Source organism: Tupaia chinensis, unplaced genomic scaffold (genome assembly GCF_000334495.1).
Source record: "Tupaia chinensis unplaced genomic scaffold, TupChi_1.0 Scaffold000609_1, whole genome shotgun sequence".
Lineage (NCBI taxonomy): Eukaryota > Metazoa > Chordata > Mammalia > Scandentia > Tupaiidae > Tupaia > Tupaia belangeri.
In genome coordinates this window covers 1922504-1942654 of record NW_006160128.1, presented here as the reverse complement: position 1 = coordinate 1942654, position 20151 = coordinate 1922504, and the positions used below count along the sequence as shown (strand labels likewise).

General features: G+C 41.6%; 1 protein-coding gene and 1 long non-coding RNA gene across 4 annotated transcripts in view; one reads left to right on the top strand and one right to left on the bottom strand.

Annotated features, from left to right (window-relative positions):
• LOC102496471 (uncharacterized) overlaps positions 1–20041 on the bottom strand; it is a 57557-nt gene extending 37516 nt beyond the window's left edge. For all 3 annotated transcript variants that reach the window (XR_336022.1, XR_001371151.1, XR_001371152.1), the window contains exons 1-2: positions 19799–20041; positions 673–806 (exon numbers count right to left, since the gene is read on the bottom strand). This is a non-coding gene — a long non-coding RNA (uncharacterized LOC102496471). The remainder of the gene's footprint in view (positions 1–672; positions 807–19798) is intronic.
• RAD51B (RAD51 paralog B) overlaps positions 1–20151 on the top strand; it is a 646490-nt gene that overhangs the window by 399113 nt on the left and 227226 nt on the right. The gene's annotated exons all lie outside the window — the stretch shown is intronic.

Here is a 20151-nt window from a genome sequence, read left to right as displayed (position 1 = left end):
CCTTAGTTACCTAAGCAAATACTTCCCTGTTTCTACTTTCTATTTTTGCCTCAAGTCTATTCTCCGTATAGTGGTCACAGTGGTCCTTCTTTCTAAAACAAATCATATCATATCACTCCTCTGCTCAAAACCCTCCAGTAGCTTCTCATCTCTCTCAGAATAAAATTCAGAATTCTCACCATAGGCTCTGAGGTCTTACCACCTTCTAACTGGATTCCCCTCGTAATTGCACTTGCTCTTGCCATTCCTCTAACATGCCAGGCCTGTTCTCACCCAAAACCTTTACCCTGCTCTTCTCTCTATATATTGCTTTTTTCTCAAGTAGTTTCTGGTCTTACTCCTTTAATTTCATGTGTCCACTCAGATGTCACTTCTTCCAAGAGGCATTTCCTGATACCTTATCTGAAATGATGTCTCTGTCCCCAATCCTTTTTCCCTGTATATATGTATGTCTATGTTTTTGGCGCTGGTTTGAGTGTTTTTTTTTTCCCATTACTTCATATTATATTTGTTTATATTCCTGTCATGCTAGGTCACAAACCACCCCAAAACAGTAGTTTAAAATGATAATAATAATGATTATGTTGCTTGTGAATCTAGAAGTAAACTCAACTGGTGAGTTTGCACACAGGACCTCTCCTGCAGCAGTGGAGCCGAAGGCTTCTCACTTACCTCCCTTGGACCTGGTATAAGAAGACTCAAACAGCTGGCAGCTTTCTCAAGGTCTCCCCACATGGTCTCTTTATATGGTAGTCTCAGGGTAGCATTCCTTTTTAGGTGGCAGCTGAAGGTGCTCAGTGTAGTATCTGAGAGGAAACCAGCAGAAACATCGTGGCTTCTTAACAATCTGACCTTGGAAGTCATGGTGTCACTTCAGTACTTTCTGTGTGTCAAGGTAATCCCAATGACCCACCCAAGCTCAAGAGAAGGACATATAGACATCATCTTTTTGGGGAGTAACATACATCTTAGAATTTGCACACAATTTAACATCAATATAATCTACCCTACTAAAATGCAAACTCTATAAAACAGGGACTTTGTCTTAGCCATTATTATAATTTCAATACCTGGGACCAGCAGTTAGCGTAATGGCTATGTTGCTGGACTCCCATGTAGTCGACTGCTGTTCAAGTCTCAGACCCGGTGGCTTAAAACTCACTCTGGGTGCATATATGTGCGTGCCCAAGATCCCGAGAGGACAATGGAGGAGAAGGGATTGCAGCATGGCCATCCCCCCCTGGAGGGTGATTTCTCGCTTTTTGTCTCTCTATCTTTCTTTCTGGAGAGTGCATGTGCCCTATAGCAAAAAAAAAAATAATAATAATAATAATAATAATTTCAATATAGCCAATTATATAAAAGTTGCCCTATGAATATTTGCTGAATGAAATGTATTGAGTTATATTGATACCTCTTTAAATAAAAGAGGGGTTGCTAAATGAACATGTCAGGCTGTCATCAATGAATAAAAGTCATTCTTTCTAAATTTGGGACTTTTCCTTTATTTCTTTCTACTGCTCTTAGCAATTCTATGTTTACAGTGCCCTCTACAAAGTCTCAATTCTCAGAAGAAAATCTAAATGTTGCTTTCAGATGCTTGTGAATGAGTTTTAAAGTGTTTGAAATCACATTTAAAGAGATCTTCAGGGGTTGGCCTGTTGTACACTGGTTAAGCCCTGTGCATAGAGAGCTGAATCCCACATGGCCAACCGTGCTGCAAATTCCAGCACTGGTAGCCTGAAAAACCTGCTGAGCACATGTACGTGTGCCCCAGATACTGATGGCATAGATAAATGGAGGAAGAAAAGGATTGTGGTGTGACCACACCTCACTGGGGGCGCTTTCTCTGACTTTTTCTTTTTCTCTCCCTGGTGAGCTCATACTGTCTCTGGTGAGAGCACATCTTCTGGCAATAAAACATATTTTTAAAGGAAGCATCAAAATTTTAGGAAGTGATACAGGGGAGTGAGGTCAGCATGCTAGTATTTCCCCACTCAGTCTTTACTCTATTAGATCTATCTGATCTCTTGATATTTGGAACTGAAAAAAAAAAAAAAGGCAAAGTGAAGGAAGATGATTTAAAAGTTTTCAGAGTAAAAATAGAGTATTTAATGAGTATTTAATCCCCCCTGGGGGGTGATTAATCTCTTTCTGTCTCTATGTCTGTCTCTGTCTGTCTGGTGAGCCCATGCGCCCTATAGTGAAAATCTCCCCCCCCCCAAGAAAAATAGAGTATTTAATAGCTTTTTGCTTTGGCTATCATGTCTGATTTAATCAGAAGGCATTTTTCCTTTTCTTAGAAAGAATTGAACAAGATTAAGTATGGGGGTCAGCAGGTGGCATAGTGGCTAAGGCACTGGATTCCCACATGGCTGATAATAGGTCAAGTCCCAAACCTAACAGCTTGAAACTCATGTCGAGAGCATGTGTGTGTGTGCCCAAAATCCTGAGGGGAGAAGGGATTGCAGTGTGGCCATCCCCTTGGGCGTGATTTCTCACTTTCTCTCACTCTGGTTCTGTCTATCTTTCTGGCTAGCACACACACCCTAGAGCAGAAATCTCTCTCAAAAAGAGAAGAAAAAGATTAAGAGAGTAAGGCCAATTGTAATCTGCCATGTGTGATTATAAATGGCAATAATTTCATATGGTCCCAAAGCAAGATGAATAGCAGGCCAAGGGTAAGTACGGTCTGTGGTGGACACATGCACAGAGAATCGCTAATATATTTTTACAGTAGCTGTGATCTATTCAAAGAAGCTGGCAACATATTTTATAAAATAAACTTTTAGTCATCCTAGAAAATTTTGGTAAGTGACCATTTCATTTATTTTAGTCTTTTTTTTTTTTTTTTAAATTTCCAGTTAAGTTATTTCCCAGTAGATATTTATGTAAAAATTTTCTGAAGACTAAATGATGTAGCCCAAAATTGGTATCATCACTTCTATGCCATTTGAAAAAGTTGCCTTCTGAAATCTGTAGCTCTCCTCAACCACATCCTTCTTGTTTGTTGTTTTGCTTTGTTTTGAATTTGGAAGTTAATGTAATACTCATCGAAAAAGCTAGATTTGGAAAACTCACTTCACGTGTGGTTTTCTATCTCACAAAGCTGGGGTATGTGAAACTTTGAGCAAGGAAGTGGTTGTGAGGAAAAATAAGAAGAGGACTTCTCAGGAGGCTGAGGCAGGAGGATCATGAGCACGCAGCCATGGGCAGCATAGCGAAACCTTGTCTTAAGGAACCAGGTGTGGTGGGTGTGCTGATAGTCTCATAGTCTCAGCTCCCTGGAAGGCTGAAAGGCTGAGGCATGTGGATCATGACACAGTGGGACTGCTAAAATGCTACCTCCCCACCAACACACACACACTGAATAAAAAGAGAACTGAAGATTTAGGTTCTGATTTTGTTGCATCTACTTTGTATCATTTATCACATCACTTTGAGCTCTAATTTCCTTATGTATTAAAGCAAGGGTAAAAATGGAATTTATACCTACTGTTATTATTACAAGCATTAAATAGCCCATACAAAGTAACTTGGATAACTAAGATGATGCCTGGCACATTAAAAGATACTAGATAGCTGACCTTGGTGGCACAGCAGTCATGCAACACAATGCCCAATGATGGTGAAGCCCATAGGAAGGTCCCAGGTTTGTGTCCTGAGATCTTCCTGTACCTGCCAGATACATGTGCATGGGCCATGATCCTGGCCAGCTAATGCTGGGGTAGATGCAGCAGAAAGACCCTGTTGAAGATACCTGTCTGTCTTCTTCTCTGTATCTCTCTCTCTCTCTCTCTGTGTCTATCTCATGGAAGAAATAAATAAATAAACTGAAATAAAGAAGGTATTCAGGAAAATATTTGTTTATTCATTCAGTCATCATTATTTGTTTCTATCATTCTACTCTATCCTTTGTTGTTATTGTTTTTTCTTTGTTGGAGAGTTTTTTGCTATAGGGTGCGTGTGCTTGCCAGACAGACAGAGAGACAGAAAGCGAGAAATCATCCCCCAGGGGGGATGGCCACGCCGCAGTCCCTTCTCCTCCATTCTCCTCTCGGGATCTTGGGCACGTATGCACACGCACCCGGCGTGAGTTTTAAGCCACTGGGTCCGGGACTTGAACCGTGGTCGACTACGTGGGAGTCCAGCGACATGGCCATTACGCTAACTGCTGGTCCCTCCTTGATTCTCTAGTTAGCTATTCCAGTGTCTTTTATAGCTCAGGTTATAAGGACATATAAACTTGTTGTGAATGGTTCTGATGGCCTTCTGTATATTATATTATGAGTAGATTGTTGTTATAGTAATATATGATTTTTTTTTATTGACAGAGGGTGCATGCACTCACCAGAGAGAGACAGAGAGAACACAGAGGGTGATGGAGAGGGAGAAAGCATACCCATGGAGAGGAGTGGTCATGCTGCAATCTCTTCTCCTCCATCTCTCCACCCTGTCAGGATTTTGCTCATGTTCACACAGGTGTCCAGTATGTCTCTTCAAGCACCTGGGTCCAGGACTCAAATTACACAATTGACTGTGTGGGATCTAGCTCCTGTAACCACCAGGCCATGCATGGGCTGTCTCAAGTGAATCTTTTTTTTTTTTAATAAGTTTATTATTATCTTTTTTTCTTTCATGGGGGCAGGGAAGTACCCTTGACAGGGTCTCACTATGCTGCCTTCTTGCTCCTAGCCTACCAACCAGCCAGAATCATAGATGAGCCTAGTGCATTCAGGTCATCCCAGAATGCAAACTTGGATCTGCCATGTGGCTCCAGTACCATGCAGTGGCACCATATCACCCTACCACCACTGTGGCTAGCACAATAAGTGAGTCTTAAAGTGAGTACCTTTTGGGCCTCACCTGACACTTCCAGTCTACCGTGTGTATTTATATGTTTGTGTTATGCCTCCCACCATTAAGTTTTTGGTGCAGAGCTGACTCACTCTTTCTCATCTGAATGTCCGTGGCATTTTGTGCTGAGCCTGGTCTACAATATATACTTAAGAAAGATCTTGTGAATTGACTTTCAACAGGCATCATAAAAGGAAATGGGGGTATTTTTATGGGTCAAGGAAGAAGGCATCATGTAGCTAATGGTTTTGTTATAGCCATGCTTGCTTCTCCCATAATACCCAGAGATTAGAGCCCTATGGTTTTAATGAATCTGATTGGACCTGGTAGGAAAAAACGTAGGTTTGGTTAACATCGTAGGGGCTTAGTTCTGTTGGAGACCTCAGTCAGGGATATACCTGATATTCCTGACAGGTGATGGCTCTGTGTCTCTGATCTCCCTCTCCTCTTTTCAGTAAGCAGAAAAGAGAAACGATATATAGTCATGTGCCATGTAATGACGTTTCAGTCAATGGTGGACCATGTATATGACAGTGATTCCATAGGAGCATATAAGCAATGCCATGCAGTCCTGGTGTGTAGTGGGCTATACTATCTAGGTTTGTGTAAGTGCACTCCATGATGTATACACAAAGATGAAATCATCTAATGATGCATTTCTCAGAATGTATTCCCCCTCATTAAGTGATGCATGCTCTATGGAGAAACCTCAGACCAATAAATTAATGATCATTCTCAGCTGTCTATATCTATAGACGTGCAAGTTGAGCTCTTACATCTTTATTTTCCTTCTTAGCCCCTTTCCAAATGTTTAAGGTAGCAGATGCCAGTTATGCATGGTACCTTGGCTGGGATGCTATGGTCCAAACAAGAAGGCTGTGGCCATATGGCTATGGCTATATTGTGTCTAGGAATTATATATTCCTTTTATCAAATATTTATTGGCACCTATTCTAGGCCAGGCATGTGCTAGGCATTGAGGGAAAGATGGTAAACAAGATAGGAGTTCTATCTTAAGGAACTTCATTCCAGTGAAGGATTCAGACAATAAGCAATATAGCAAATTCATAAGATATTTTCAGTTAGTGAGAAATGATACAAGGGAAATAAAAATAGGGTAGGTGATAGTGAGGGATGGTGAGGTGGGCTGCTATAAAATGGGTGATCAGAGAAGGCCGGCATGAGGAGTTCTTGAACTGAGACTTAAGTCATGAGAAAGATCTTCCTGAGTCCTGCAGAGAATGGAGGAAAACGTATTCAAGCAGAAAGAAATAGCTGGTATAGGAACAAGGTCAGAGAGTTCTAGAACGAAAAGAAGGCCAGTGCGGCTGAGGTGTTCTATGTGTGTACACATGTGGGGAGGGGAGGAGAGCGGGCATAGTGACTGCAGGACAATTATCGCGAGGTTACTTACCTCACAGCTGAGTTCTCTATACCAAAAGGCAGATTAACAAGAGAGAAGCATAAGAAATGTATTTAAGCCAAGTTTATGTGGCACAGGAGTCTTCAGAAATAAAGATACAAAGACCCAGGGAAATCTCTGTCTGTATGGCTAGGTTTGATGAAGAATGGACAATTGTGTAGAAGTATGATTAGACACAAAGGGAGTCTGAGCTAATGGCACTGAACTTGAGGGAACTTAGCAAGGCTTGTTTGTTTGTAGTCTTCGTGGCCTCTGTTTGACATTCCTTCCCTTTGGGCATAGGGCAGGACACCTGTTACATGAGAATCTTCAAGGGAGAAGTCAAAGACATCTTTCTGCTTCTGTGGTTTTCTCAATTTCCTTTAGCTTAAAATACTCAGAATACCCAGGTGCCATATTCTGAGGTGGCATTTCCTGTGCTTCATCGTGCTGTTAGCTCACTTTCTCACATTCATAGGTGAGATACTATAAATCTCATTATATTGACATTCATTTAGAAATAAGTTCTTTTTTAAAAAAGGCATTTCAGAAATTGTTAATCTTCTATTAATGTTTAAATGCCTAATATAACCTGTGTTTTACCCCAGACTTCAGCTAAAATGCTCCTCGACTTTATCCTATGTTTTTTCTTTGAAATCAGTCTTCTCTTATGACTTTACATCTTTGAGAGACTTCAGGCTCATTAGTCACAGACCTTGTGTTTCCTCGAGGTGTGTGCTGTGGATGGTCCAGTTGAAGGAAGCATTCTGAAACTGGCATCTTTCACAGCCTAGTGCAGAAGTTATTGCCTGTAGTTTTTACTGACTTTCTCTTTCAGAAATCTTTTGTTCCTGCCACAAGGCAAAAACAGGAAAAGTGATGTGAAAGAATGCTCTCCTTTTTACTCTTGTGGTACTTGTGTATTTTAAGAGAAGGTCTCAAAGGTTCCCTGAGTTGTATGTCTTTACATGTAAATAGAACCATTAAGCCTATTTGGAAGTGCACCGGAAAGCCTCAGGGAGTTGAGGTGAAAGATGCAGAAGAGGAGCACCAGCATCCTGGATAATTATTCAACTTCAACTATGAGCTCTTCTTTCTTGTGTATAATTTTAAATACCACAGAGAATTATACTTTGCTCTTGTATTTTTAATTATGTGCTATGCATATTACTGTATATGCATATTAATGTGCTGCATTCTAACTATAAAACTTTATATTTTGAACTGAGAGGCTTAAGGGATTTTCCAGGGTAATTTTAACTGTAAATTTTGCCTTACATGTCAACTTCAGAATGTAATACACATGTAAAATGCGACCCTCTGTATTCTACGTTTAAATCCCTCCTTATCCCAAAGTGAAAGAGCAGAACTGGGACTTATACTCACTGCTCACCCCCACACCAGTATCAGGTATAGGGTAAGTACTGGACTTGGTGAGAATCAAAAAGGTGAAACCGAGGGAACCTGTGAGATTTGAGAGGAGCGAGGGGATCTGAGGCAGGTGACTATGGGCCAGGGACAGCAAGGACGGGCAGGCAAGGGAGCTGTGAGAGTTCCTGGGTGAGACTGTCCTCTGGTGACTTTAGGGCCCAAAGCGATGCTAGCCATGGAGTTGGTAGAGCATCTAGAAATGGGAGTAGCCCTTGCTGGATGAACACTGGCCCCCTTTCCCTAGAATCCCCTTACCTTCCAGGGATGGTTACGTGTGCACCGTTCCACATGGATGTTGCTGCGTGTGTGTTTGTGACTTTGTAGCAGGAGGATAGAAGACCAGTGTAGGGAGGAAGACACTGGGCATGAAGACTTAGGCCCAAGGTTTCAGCAGCAAGTTCTGCCTTTCATTGTTCTTTGGCCCTGGCTAGATAGGGGAGGAGGGACTGAGATACTGAGGAAGTGAAGGTCATACTTTGCCACCCTTGTCACAAACCGCCTTGAGACAGTTTAAGCCTTTAACCCCATCACCCATTGGAAAGTCTGTTTCTTAGATGAAGAAAACATTCTGACTTGGTAGTAAAGAAAAGTAAACAACCCGTCTCATACCCGTTTTAAGCTTTTTTGTTTTTTTAAATAATTATTTTTTATTTAACTTTATTTGTTTGTTTATTTTATTTTGACCAGAGAGGCCAAGGAGAGAAAGAGAGAGAGAGAGAGAGAGAGAGAGAGAGAGAGAGAGAGAGAGAAAGAGAGAAAGAGAGAACGCAAGCTGCCAGGTCCAGGACTCAAACCACAGTTGGCCATGTGGGAGTCCAGTGCCCTTAACTACCATGCCACCTGCCAGCCCCCTCCCCCTCAATTAAGCTTTTTACCAATCTCAATTGAAATTTATGTTCATGGACCCTGCTATGAAATTTTTACCTGCCCCCTGACCTGATCCCTTTAGGAGGTTAATAGAATTCTGAGTTGTATCTGCCGTGGTTGGAATCCTTTCTAGGATTCTCAGTAGTGATGGAGTTCAAGACATGCTACCCCAAAATATGCACTGAGGCTCAGAAAGCAATACTCCAAATTGTGGTACTTTCGCATGATGAATACTTTGACCTGAAGGAGAGCAGAAGGCCTCTGAATCTGAGCCTTAGAAACGATGTTCTCTTTTACCTCTCGCCTTCCTGTCTTCTGCCCTTCTTTCTCCCAGAAGCCAGTCATAGGAACCAGAATTCTTCTCTCTCAGGGCAAGTCATAGAAACAACTCCTCTTCCATAAAGCCAGCCATAAACCCTGGAAGTATTCCTCTAACATCCCCCTCACCTTTCTGCATAGGAGCTGGCCATAAAAAAAATTCTCTGACTGATCTTGTCTGATAGTAGGTAATAAACCATCATTCCAGAGGCGTCCTGCCCCGTACCCAGAAGGAAGGATGCTACCCAGAAAGGCCAAGAAGGATCTCACAGACAGGCCTTGCTGGGCTTCCTGCCTTAGTCTGGTGCTGTTAGATTATATCCTCTTGTCCAGTAACATTTTTAGATAGCTGTCCATTCTTCATTGAACCTAAGTGTAAAAATAATTTTCTTTGGATCTTTGGGTCTTCATTTCTAAGGTGTCCATGTCATGTTAAACTTTGCTTAAATAAAATTGTTAGCCCTTTCTCTTGTAACCTGCCTTTACTCATAGGAATATTGGTTGTGACCCTTATGATGGGTAAGAAAAGGTATCACACATTCTCACCCCTGCATGTGGCACTTTGGCATTTGGGAAAACCACTGAAGCCAGGAAGGTCCCTGCCTCCCTTCACTTTCTCTCTTGAAGTAGGTCATAAGACCTTCATTCAAGGGGTGCCTTCCTTAACCAGGGGGAAAGGAGCATCTTTATCTCTGAAGACACAGGGGCACAGAGAAGAACAAACAGGCCTTGCTAAATTCCTGCTCCCTGAGGTAGCCAGTGGCATGGTGGTTGCGGTGGCTAGATTTCACAAAGCTGACTGCATGGTTTGAGTCCCAGACCTGGTGGCTTGAGAAACACATGGGGTGCATGTGCATGAGTATCCAGAATCCCTAAAGGAATGAGAAATGGAAGAGAAGGATTGCAGCATGACTGTCCCACCTGGGAGGGGCTTTCTCACTCCCTCTCTGCCTCTGTTTCTCTTTAGTGGACACATGCACCCTCTGGCAAAATAAAAATAAAATAAATTCCTTCTCCCCATTTACTACTATTAGATCACACCCCCTTTGTACAATTACACTTCTCCATAATTATCTCTTTTTTTTTTTGAGAGGTTTTTTTCGCTATAGGGCACGTGCGCTCGCCAGACAGACAGAGAGAGACATAGAGACAGAAAGCGAGAAATCACCCCCCGGGGGGATGGTCACGCCGCAATCCCTTCTCCTCCATTCTTCTCTCGGGATCTTGGGCACGCACACGCATGCGCCCAGCATGAGTTTTAAGCCACCGGGTCCGGGACACGAACTGCGGTCGACTACATGCGAGTCCAGCGACATAGCCATTACACTAACTGCTGGTTCCCACTTCTCCATAATTATCCACCTCTTCATCAAACCTACATATAAAAATAAACAGCTTTCCCTGTTTCTTTGGGTTTTCATTTCTGAAGACTCCTCTATCACATAACTTAAATAAATTTATTATGCTTTTCTTTAGTTGTCTTTTATTATGGGGCTCAGCCACGAACCTAGCACTGGGTCAAGACAAAATCAATCTTTTTCTTTCTGACAGTAGCTATTAGATTTTGAACAATCTCTGGGCCTCAGTATCCTCATTGGCATCAAAGAGAGGGAGCATCTGCCTCACTAGTGCGCTCTGAGGGTTGAAGAGAGCAGGAGAGGGCAGGCGTGCCCCTGCAGCTTTTGCAGGATTTCTTTACACAAACTTCTGTAGCAAGAGAGTTTAAACAGAGGATTCTAATATGGGTTACATTTTAATCGAGACTCTGTTACAAGTGACCGAAACCCAAAGCTAGCCAGCTTATTAAAAAGACAGAATTTCTCATTTTCTAGAAGACAGGAAAGACCTAAGCAGTGAAAAGGGAGAAAAGATGGGCTGAGTGAGGTCTCACGGAGCATCGATAGTCCTAGTGATGTGACAGCATATTTTCAACAAAAATTTAAATAAGGTTTTTGAGCTTAAATCTTATTTCATAATAATATCCATTATGAATACTTCATTCTAGTTTTAAATCTTAGATTTCTGTGTTTGACACTGGTTATTTATACATTAAACAGTAGTATATTTCACAGCGCTACTTTTCTGACACTAGTTTTTGTCTGAACACACAAAGTTACATTTTACTGTAAGCAAAAAACAATATGTCAGGTTTTCAGTTCGGAAACTTGAGTCAAATCAGCAATCTCTGAGAGAAGGAAGGTCTAGGGCCTACGTTCTTTCATACTGGGCCTGGCCCTTCCCCCTCAGCTGACTTTCTTGTGGAAAACATCTGGTTTAAATAAGAACTACTGGCGGCCTTGATCATCACAAGCCAGAATGCAGAACTCATAATGTACAGGAGGTGAAAGGGATGCCAAAAAGCGATGTGCAGAGAAGTCAGCGGCAAATTCATGTTATATGTACATTTGATCTTTTTTGGTACTTGTTGCCTTCTAATTCTCTCTTCTGGGAACAACATAGACTCCCAAAACATAGGGGAGAGCCACGGTCCCACTATGCCAGATCCTTGAAATGGCTCTGTAGACACGGCCTCTAGTCCCTGAGCTTTCTTGCCACCTCATGATTCACTGACAAAAATGGAGGGCGCTCTATCCATTGGGACTCCTGTTATTTAGAAAAGAAGTGAAGATTGTGTTTATTCAGTATTATGGCTCCTAACTGGTAAGACTATTTGTTTTTGTTTTTGTTTTTGTTTTAGGTTTTTGCCGTAGGACGCACTTGCTCGCTGGAGAGAGACAGAGACAGTGAGAGGGAAAGTGAGAAATCAACCCCCCCAGGAGGGGTAGCAACACTGCAGTCCTATCTCCTCCATACTCCTCCTGGGATTTTGGGCTCACAAATACACGTGCCCAGTGTGATTTTCAAACCACCACGTACGGGACTCAAACCATGGTTAATCATGTGGGAGTCCAGGGCCTTAGCCACCACATCACCTGCTGGCCCCAATAGGACTATTTTGACTGGCTATCCTCTGCTAGTAATTAGGGATAGGGTTGTCCTATTGGCTAACATTTGGGATTACACTAAAGGAAATGCTTAAAATGTTCCTGGTATTCTAGGAATCCTGGGATTTAGTTGGGAACGATGTACAGGCCAAAATGAAGTCAGGTTCCTAACATTGTATCAGAGGTTGATAGGCATGGCAATAAGATTTACCGACATGGAAAAGAAGAGAGAGATTTTGAATAGGTAGTGTTCTGGATGGTCAGATGTTTGTGAGAAAATTTTGATAAGCAACTGAGAGAGACTTTGTGGTTTCTGGGACCTTACCAGTTTCTGGGTAATGCCAGAAGTACTGGAAGCATTTCCTAGGGTATTTGTTTTTCAGTTGTTTAGAGGCTGAGAAAACCAAAGTGGATACAAATTAGTTAGGACTTTTCTGAAGCCTTGACATAGTTATCAGGGGTAGGAGGTCGAAGCAGGGATTATTTTAATCAGAGTAGAGGTTAATAGGAGCTAGTTTGGGGTACTGAATGCTGAATGAGATGTCAGCAGCTTTCAGGACCCAGGGACAGCGAATAGCAGGGAGGATAGAGAAGGGTTAACATCATGTCTCTTTTTCTTTCTTTCTTTCCTTCTTCCTTTCTTTCTTTCTTTTTTCTTTTTTATTTTATTTTATTTTATTTTATTTTATTTTATTTTATTTTATTTATTTTATTTTATTTTATTTTATTTTATTTTTTGCTGTAGGGCACGTATGTTTGCCAGAGAGACAGAGAGGGAAAGTGAGAAACTGCCCTCCTCCCCAGGGGGTTGGCCACAGTGCAATCCCTTTCCCTCCGTTCTTCTCTTGGCCTCTTGGGCTTGCATGCACGCACATGGGCTGGTATGGTCTTCAAGTAGCTGCATCCACGGAGTTGGCCATGTGGAATCCAGTGCCTTAACCTCTCTACCACCTGCTGGCCTAGCACTGTGTCTTAATCTCTTCTCAACCGTTTCTCATCTGCCTTGCTGGGATATTAGCCGTTACAAACATAATGGAGGCTACATGAAGTAGCGTTGGGTTGTTGAAAAAGTCATGATGTATTTTTTTCTATTTTTTCTAAACGAAAAATGCTTCCTGACTTTTCTGACAACCCAATAGAAGAACATGCTCTATGGAATCTAAAGACCTCTATCTCTCAGAACTATTCCTCTAAAATAACCTATAATACTTCCATTGGGGTTGGTGTGAAATAAATAGGATAGTTTAGGTCAAACGGATTAGGTAAAATATTAGTCAAGTGACAAGATGTTTTGGAATGAGTAGGATAGTCTTGGTTTTCAGCTTCTTGTCCAGTGTTTAGTTCACTTTATCATTAGGGCTTTCTATTATCCTGAAGTCTGGAGTGAATAGACCCTTATGAGCCTATGATAACATTTATAAGTAGTTAAAATATGATTCTTAAACTGGATTGAGAAAGAGGATAGTAATGGCAGAGCTACTATATGTTTGGGACGGTGATTTGGCATGAGTAAACTTAGTGTCTTAAATCTGATCACTCACTAGCCCAGCCACAGTGGTATAGCCTGTAGGGTGTCACTGAGCAATATTGGAGCCATAGGGGAAGAGCCTAGATTTGGATCCTGGGTCAACCTGAACCATGATTCTAGATGGCTAGAAGTCTTGGAGAGAGGATTGTGAGATGGTAGGCCACTGTCAGGGCTATTTCCCCCTGCCCCCTCATTAAACAAATAAAAATATAAATTTATCATTCATTTGTGGTTAAGTATATCACAGATGTAGCAGTCATTTCTTCAGGATCTCTTGTGTACCAGATGTTAAAAAAATCAATGAGATGTGATTCTTCTTGTTAAGATGTTCCCAGACTAGTGGGGCAGACTGGTGTGAAAATAAATAACTGTACAATATAAGGTAATAAATGCTATTCTATTGGTATGGATCACGTTGTACAGAGGAAGAACAGTTCACTCTGGAAGATCAGGGAGGAAACCTAGAGGACGGAGTCAATAGCTAGTATTTTCCTTTCCTTTCCTTTCCTTTCCTTTCCTTTCCTTTCCTTTCCTTTCCTTTTCTTTTCTTTCTTTTCCTTTTCTTTTAAAGAGGTTTTTTCCTATAAGACGCACGCGTTCACCAGAAAGACAGAGAGAGACAGAGACAGAAAGCGAGAACTCACTCCCCGGGGGGAGGGGGGGATGGCCACGCCACTATCCCTTCCCCTCTTGGGATCTTGGGCACGCGTGCACACGCACAGTCACCCAGCGTGAGTTTAAGCCACAGGTCCAGGACTAGAACTGTGTTGACTGCATGGGTGTCCAATGACATAGCCGTTACACCAACTGCTGGTCCCAATAACTAGTATTTTGAATGAATATTATTGTATTAGAGTTTGGTTTAGGCTTAGCAAATTATAGGGGCTGGCAGATGGCATGGTGGTTAAGATGCTGGCCTCCCATGTGGCCAACTGAGATCTGAGTCCTGGACCTGGTGGCTTACTTTCTCACTTCTCTCTCTCTCTCAGTCTCTGGTCAAATTAAAAAATAATAATAAATAATTTTTTTAAATGTGAACTATAAATATAGCAGTGTTGGAAGTACACAATTAATAAGATGTGATGCCACCAAACTGTTTTAAGTATACGCACTGGGTGTATAGATGGATGGTCCCTTCACATTTGTTCTTTATTTATTTCTCTACTCATGAGGAAGTCCTTGTCTTGCAAAGTGATTGGTGTTTTTGCTATTGGAAACAAAGTTTCAGTCCCTGTTCAGTCTCTAGATACTGTAGAGGAGAAAAGGTAGTATCTTTCTGTTAGTTTGTTGAGAACATTTTCATTTAATTGCAATGATATTAAACTATTTAAGATATTACAGTGTATGAGGAGATAGTCCAGTGAGAATGCTTTTCCATTACTGGAAATCTAATACATTGTAACACAAAACACTTTTGATGGTCTCAAGCACTAAATTACTAAGTGGGTATATTATGGTAAGGATATATGTAACAAGGGCATTCTATTTACGATTCTGCTCACTCAGCACAATTGTATCTTTTTCTAACCTATTGAAAGGCTCATAGCTGACACCCCTAGAACAAAGCCAGATTAAGAAGAGTTTAACAAATTTATTTAACCAAAGTTTTATGGTACAGATAGGCATCAGAAATGAAGACACAAAAGCCTAGGGAAAGTTACATTTCTATGAATAGTCATGAAGAAATATCATTGGACAAAAGGGTATGATCTAATGGTAATAAACTGGAGGACTGGGAACTGGCCCCAAGCTTAGTGGTTAAGGAAGCCAGACCCGCATGGCTGACCATAGTTCAAATTCTAGCTCTGGCAACTTGAAAAATACACTGGGTGTGCATGCCCCAAATCCTGACAGGATGGAGAATGGAGGATATAGGGTAGGACCGCTCTGTAATGAGAGTTTTATGACCTTTCAGGAAAGGTAGGTCAGAGAATTCTTTTATGACCTGATTCAGGGTAGAGAGGGGGCAGAAGATCAGAGGGGGACCTTCCTACTTTTGCAGTTTTCTCTTTTCCTTTAGTTTAAAATACTCAGTATGCCAAGGTGCCACACTTTCAGGTATCATGTTCTGAGCCCTGACGTTTCTTGGGAGGGATGATGGCTTTATGAGCTAAGTGAAGTTATCAGAGCCAATGGTAGTATAGATGAATAGAGGGCAGAATAACATGACCAAATTCTGACTCTACCTCTTCAGAGCTGAGTGTCTGGGGGCTGACCAGGAGTGCAGCAGTAAAATGTGACTCTCTTCAAGGCTGACCCATATGGGAATGTTCTGAGTTCACGTTGAAAATGTCCCTGAATACACTGGTGCTCAGGGTAGATCAGATCATCAAGACCCTGTCGGAAGTGCATGCCTCTCTCTCTCTCCTTGTCTCTCTTGCTTATGGAAGAAATAAATAAAATGAAAAAAAAAATAGAAAGAGCTGAGTGTCTTTTGAAAAATTATGTGTATCTTCAGTGACTCTAATATCATAAAACAGGACAATAATTGTATTAACCTCACAAGGTTGTACCGCAAGTGCAGTAATAAATGTGAAAACACTTTGTGAAGTCCTGTGAATATATGTATTATAAATGTTACTATTTAATGAAAAGCATCAGCACAGGCTTTATTATGCAAAGAGTTACAGAAACACAGTACTCTTCCTCTGGGAAAAGAGAATCTGAATTCTGAATTAGCTCCAAAGCAGGAGACCAAAACCTTGGGCTCCCTCTAGATGCTCTTCACTGCGTAGAGCTGACTTGTCAGTGTGTCTGGGTACATTGCCTCTGATGACCTGGTGTTCTTTAGCTGGCTGAAAAGCAATTCAGAAAGGGGAAGAATATTGTGCTGTCAGCAAAGACTTTTGTTCCCCCTCTTTGGAAACTTTTGCTCTTTTACTTTTGAGTTCTGAAGGTGAACATCCAGCTAATCCAGATCCCCAGAGTAACCCTAATAACAGGAACACTGTGACAACCACAGACACTAAAAATACACCTCAATTTAGGCAACTGGGGTAAGGCAAATATGTAAAGTATTATATGAAAAAGAAATTCCCCTGCACAAACTTAAGAAACCTAATTTAATGTCATTGCATTTGATATCAAAGTGATGATGATAAAAAAGAGCATGTTTACCACGGGAAGAGTCAAGGGAAAGAATTAGTCTAGACAAAGGCAGTAGAAGGAGAACAATAATCAATCATTTCTCTTGCTAATGGGAAGCAAAAAGTTGGGAGATTATACGAACTTTACATTTTCTACAATTTTATTTGCATACAGTGAGGTATATAGTTTAATGAATTTTGGCAAATATAAATGCCTATAACCATATTTTATCACCCCTAAAAGTTGCCTCATGTTCTTTTTGCAAACAATTGCCTTCCCACTCAAGCAAGTGATGCTGTAGATTTGCTAGTTTAATTTAACTTATATTTTTCTGGTTAAGAGAAATGATAATAGTTAAACATCATTACATTTTGGGATTAGAATCCTACCTTTTTTTTGAAAGAGCAATTCCATTAACTTCCCTGAGCCTCAGTCTTCTCATGTGTTACTGAAGATGACATCAAAGTTTCTATCTATCTCAGAAATTTGTTGTAAAAAATCCAAATAAATATTAGATGAGGCATAGGGTTTGATAGATTACTTGGCCAACATTAATGTTAATAGAAAGAATGGTCCTTCTAGATATGAACCTTTTGTAGAGGGATTATGTCAGAACCCCCATGGTACCGCGACGAATTCTCAAAGAAGACTCCTCAACTACATAGAGGAAATTATCTTGAAATATTTGGTTTATAGGCCCCAAATTTAGCCTCTATCTGACAGTAGAGATAATGACTTATTTGACTGATAAAGCTATGTTCATATCAGATTAAACATTATCACCTCAGGTAGGAATGCAATATAAAAATGTTCTTAATGACTGCCGTTCTCACAGTGCTCTATCATAAATGAGCAAGTCATGTCATTCTCAAGCTCTAACAACCCTGATGCTGAGGATTGTCAGTTCTATGGTTCTCATTTCACACGGACAAAACCAAACTTTTCAGATGTCAAGTAATATGCCAGAGGTTTTCATGTAGTCCATTAGCTGCTGTTATAAATTGCTATTGTTTTAAAAAAGCGACTAAATGACATTTTTTTTTTTTTTTGGAAATTGAAGGGAGAGGAGAGACTAACATAAGCCTCTGTTAGAGTTTTCATGTTTCTCTCCTTAAGCAGCAAGGTGAGGATTGCATTTTTTTTTTCACTGTAGGGCGCGTGCGCTCGCCAGACAGACAGAGAGAGACATAGAGACAGAAAGCGAGAAATCACCCCCCAGGGGGGATGGTCACGCTGCAATCCCTTCTCCTCCATTCTCCTTTTGGGATCTTGGGCACGCATGCACATGCGCCCGGCGTGAGTTTTAAGCCACTGGGTCCGGGACATGAACCGCGGTCAACTACGTGGGAGTCCAGCGACATAGCCATTACGCTAACTGCTGGTTCCCAGGATTGCATTTTCAGCCACCTAGAGAAATCAGATCAATTTTTCCTTGAATGAACTGTTATGTGCATACATTCACACACATGCACATACGTGCTTCTGTGTACATATGTGTATTACTGTGTAGATTGTGCATTTTGAAAAGACAACTGATCACTAGCAGGTCATTCTCACTTCCTCCTGTGTACATTTTGTAGCTTCCCCATAGGGAAGTGAAACCGTTGGTGGGTTGGAAGAGATTAAATTTGCTGAAGTGGATTCTGGCGAGTGACTGTTTATGGATGACCTTTGTTTTTGGGGGGTAATAGTGGGAGTTAGAAATTCCTAGCAGAATGATCAGATCTCTTCACAAGTAGAATCATAAACCGTGGACTTGATGGGTTATTCATTCACCTGAGACAGCAATGAACCAGGAACCAAAAGACCTGGGTTTTAACTCTTATCTCTAAATATCTACATATATGTAAAGATGACTCTGTGTACTACTATCGGTAGTCTCCATCTTCTCTCTTCTCCATGAGACTTTCAGATCCTCAAAAGCACACTGCATCTTTAATTTACACAATAGTCACCTTTTCGCCTTTGTTCTATGCTGCATTTGGTAGTGACGAAGTACTCACTGACCGATAGAGTGAGACCACATCCTGCCTTGGACGAAGTGCAATAATTCTGTCTGAAAATGTTTCCAGCTAAAAATAATCTCTTCAGATGCTGGCAGTTCTGTTAAGATTCAACTGGAAGGGGCAAGAGGGTGGCATAGCGGTAACACAGTGCTGACTCATGGGAAATTTTCAGGTTTGGGACCAGAGACCTCCCTAGACATGCTGCGTGTGTGTGACCATGACCCAGGGACGGTTGAGGCTGGGGTGAATTGCAGCATGAGGACCCTGCTGAAGGTCTTTCTCTCTCTCCTTACCTACCTACCTTTTTTACTCATGGAAGAAAAGAATAAATAAGCTTAAAAGAAAGATTCATTGGGAGCAACTGCAGTGTGGTCAGACCCCTTCCACCATCAAGTGTCAACCTCTGGCCTCTCTTTGAAGATGGGGCTCAGAGAATACTCTTCTAGCTCCACCTCAACCCTTTACGGGACTTCCCTGCCTGTGCCGTATGTCTTTGGGACTTGGTGTTCTAATCTAAACTCCTCCTAACACTTGGCAGCCTGAAGAGGAGCTTGATAGACAATCCCCCCCCCCTTTCTTTTCAGCCAAGAAGGATTGAGTTTTAACTGCTCAAAATCAGCACATTTTAAACCATTAGCTAGATTGTGTCACTGTCTTGCCTCAAACCTCCTAGTGGCCTCCTGCTACCCTTAACACCAAACCAAAGCCTTCGTGCTGGCCTCAAAAGTGCTGCCTGACCCAACCCTGCCCACTCTGGTCTCGCTCCTCATTCACTGTTCTCCAAAGCCTGTCAGTCTTTGGGTTCTTAGGGTTTCTCCTTACGACCTTTACGTTTGTGTCTACTGATTTATTTATGTATTATAATTTCTTTCTTTATTGCCAGAGGGCACGTGGGCTTGCCAGAGAGAAAGAAAGAAAGTGTGTCTACTGATTTATTTATGTATTATAATTTTTTTCTTTATTGCCAGAGGGCATGTGGGCTTGCCAGAGAGAAAGAAAGAAAGCACCCTAAATAGAGTGTGATCATGCTGCAATCCTTTTTCTCTCAGTTCTCCTTCCCATCAGGATTTTGGGCATGTACACACACACACACACACACACACACACACACACACACACACACTACTGGATGGGGGTTTGAAATGTAGTTGGTCACGTGGAGTACAGCACCCTCAATCACTTTGCCACTGGGCCAGCTCTAAACTTGTGTCTTCTGCCTGAGACTCTCTGCCCTCAACTGTGTGCCACTCCATGGTTGTTGCTCAGATTTCCACCTAAATGTCCTCTCTCAGACAGGCTTACCTTGATCATCCTATCAAAATCCACACCCAGTATATCATTTCTTCACATCACTCACCCTATTAGTCTGAAGTTGTCCTGCTCATCTCCTGGGTTCCTTGTTTGTTGCTGGATCCTGAGGAAGGGGTTTGGGTTCTAACTCTCCAAGAGCAGACACAGCTTTCCTTAGTTCTGTTCTTGTCCCAGAATCTGGAATGATGCCTGGGAGCTGGTAGGAGCTCAGTAAACTGTGTTTCACTAAGGGATTGAATCTGAAGCTGTCTTCCCCTCTCTCTTGCTTTTCCTTCCCTCTCTCCTCTTCTCTCTCTTTAACCTATTTTTTTAGAATCTGCATCATGAAAAACAGTATGATCTTTTGTGCGAGGCAGGCCTTGGATCCAATGTTGAAGGAAGACCTAGGTCGACCTGCAT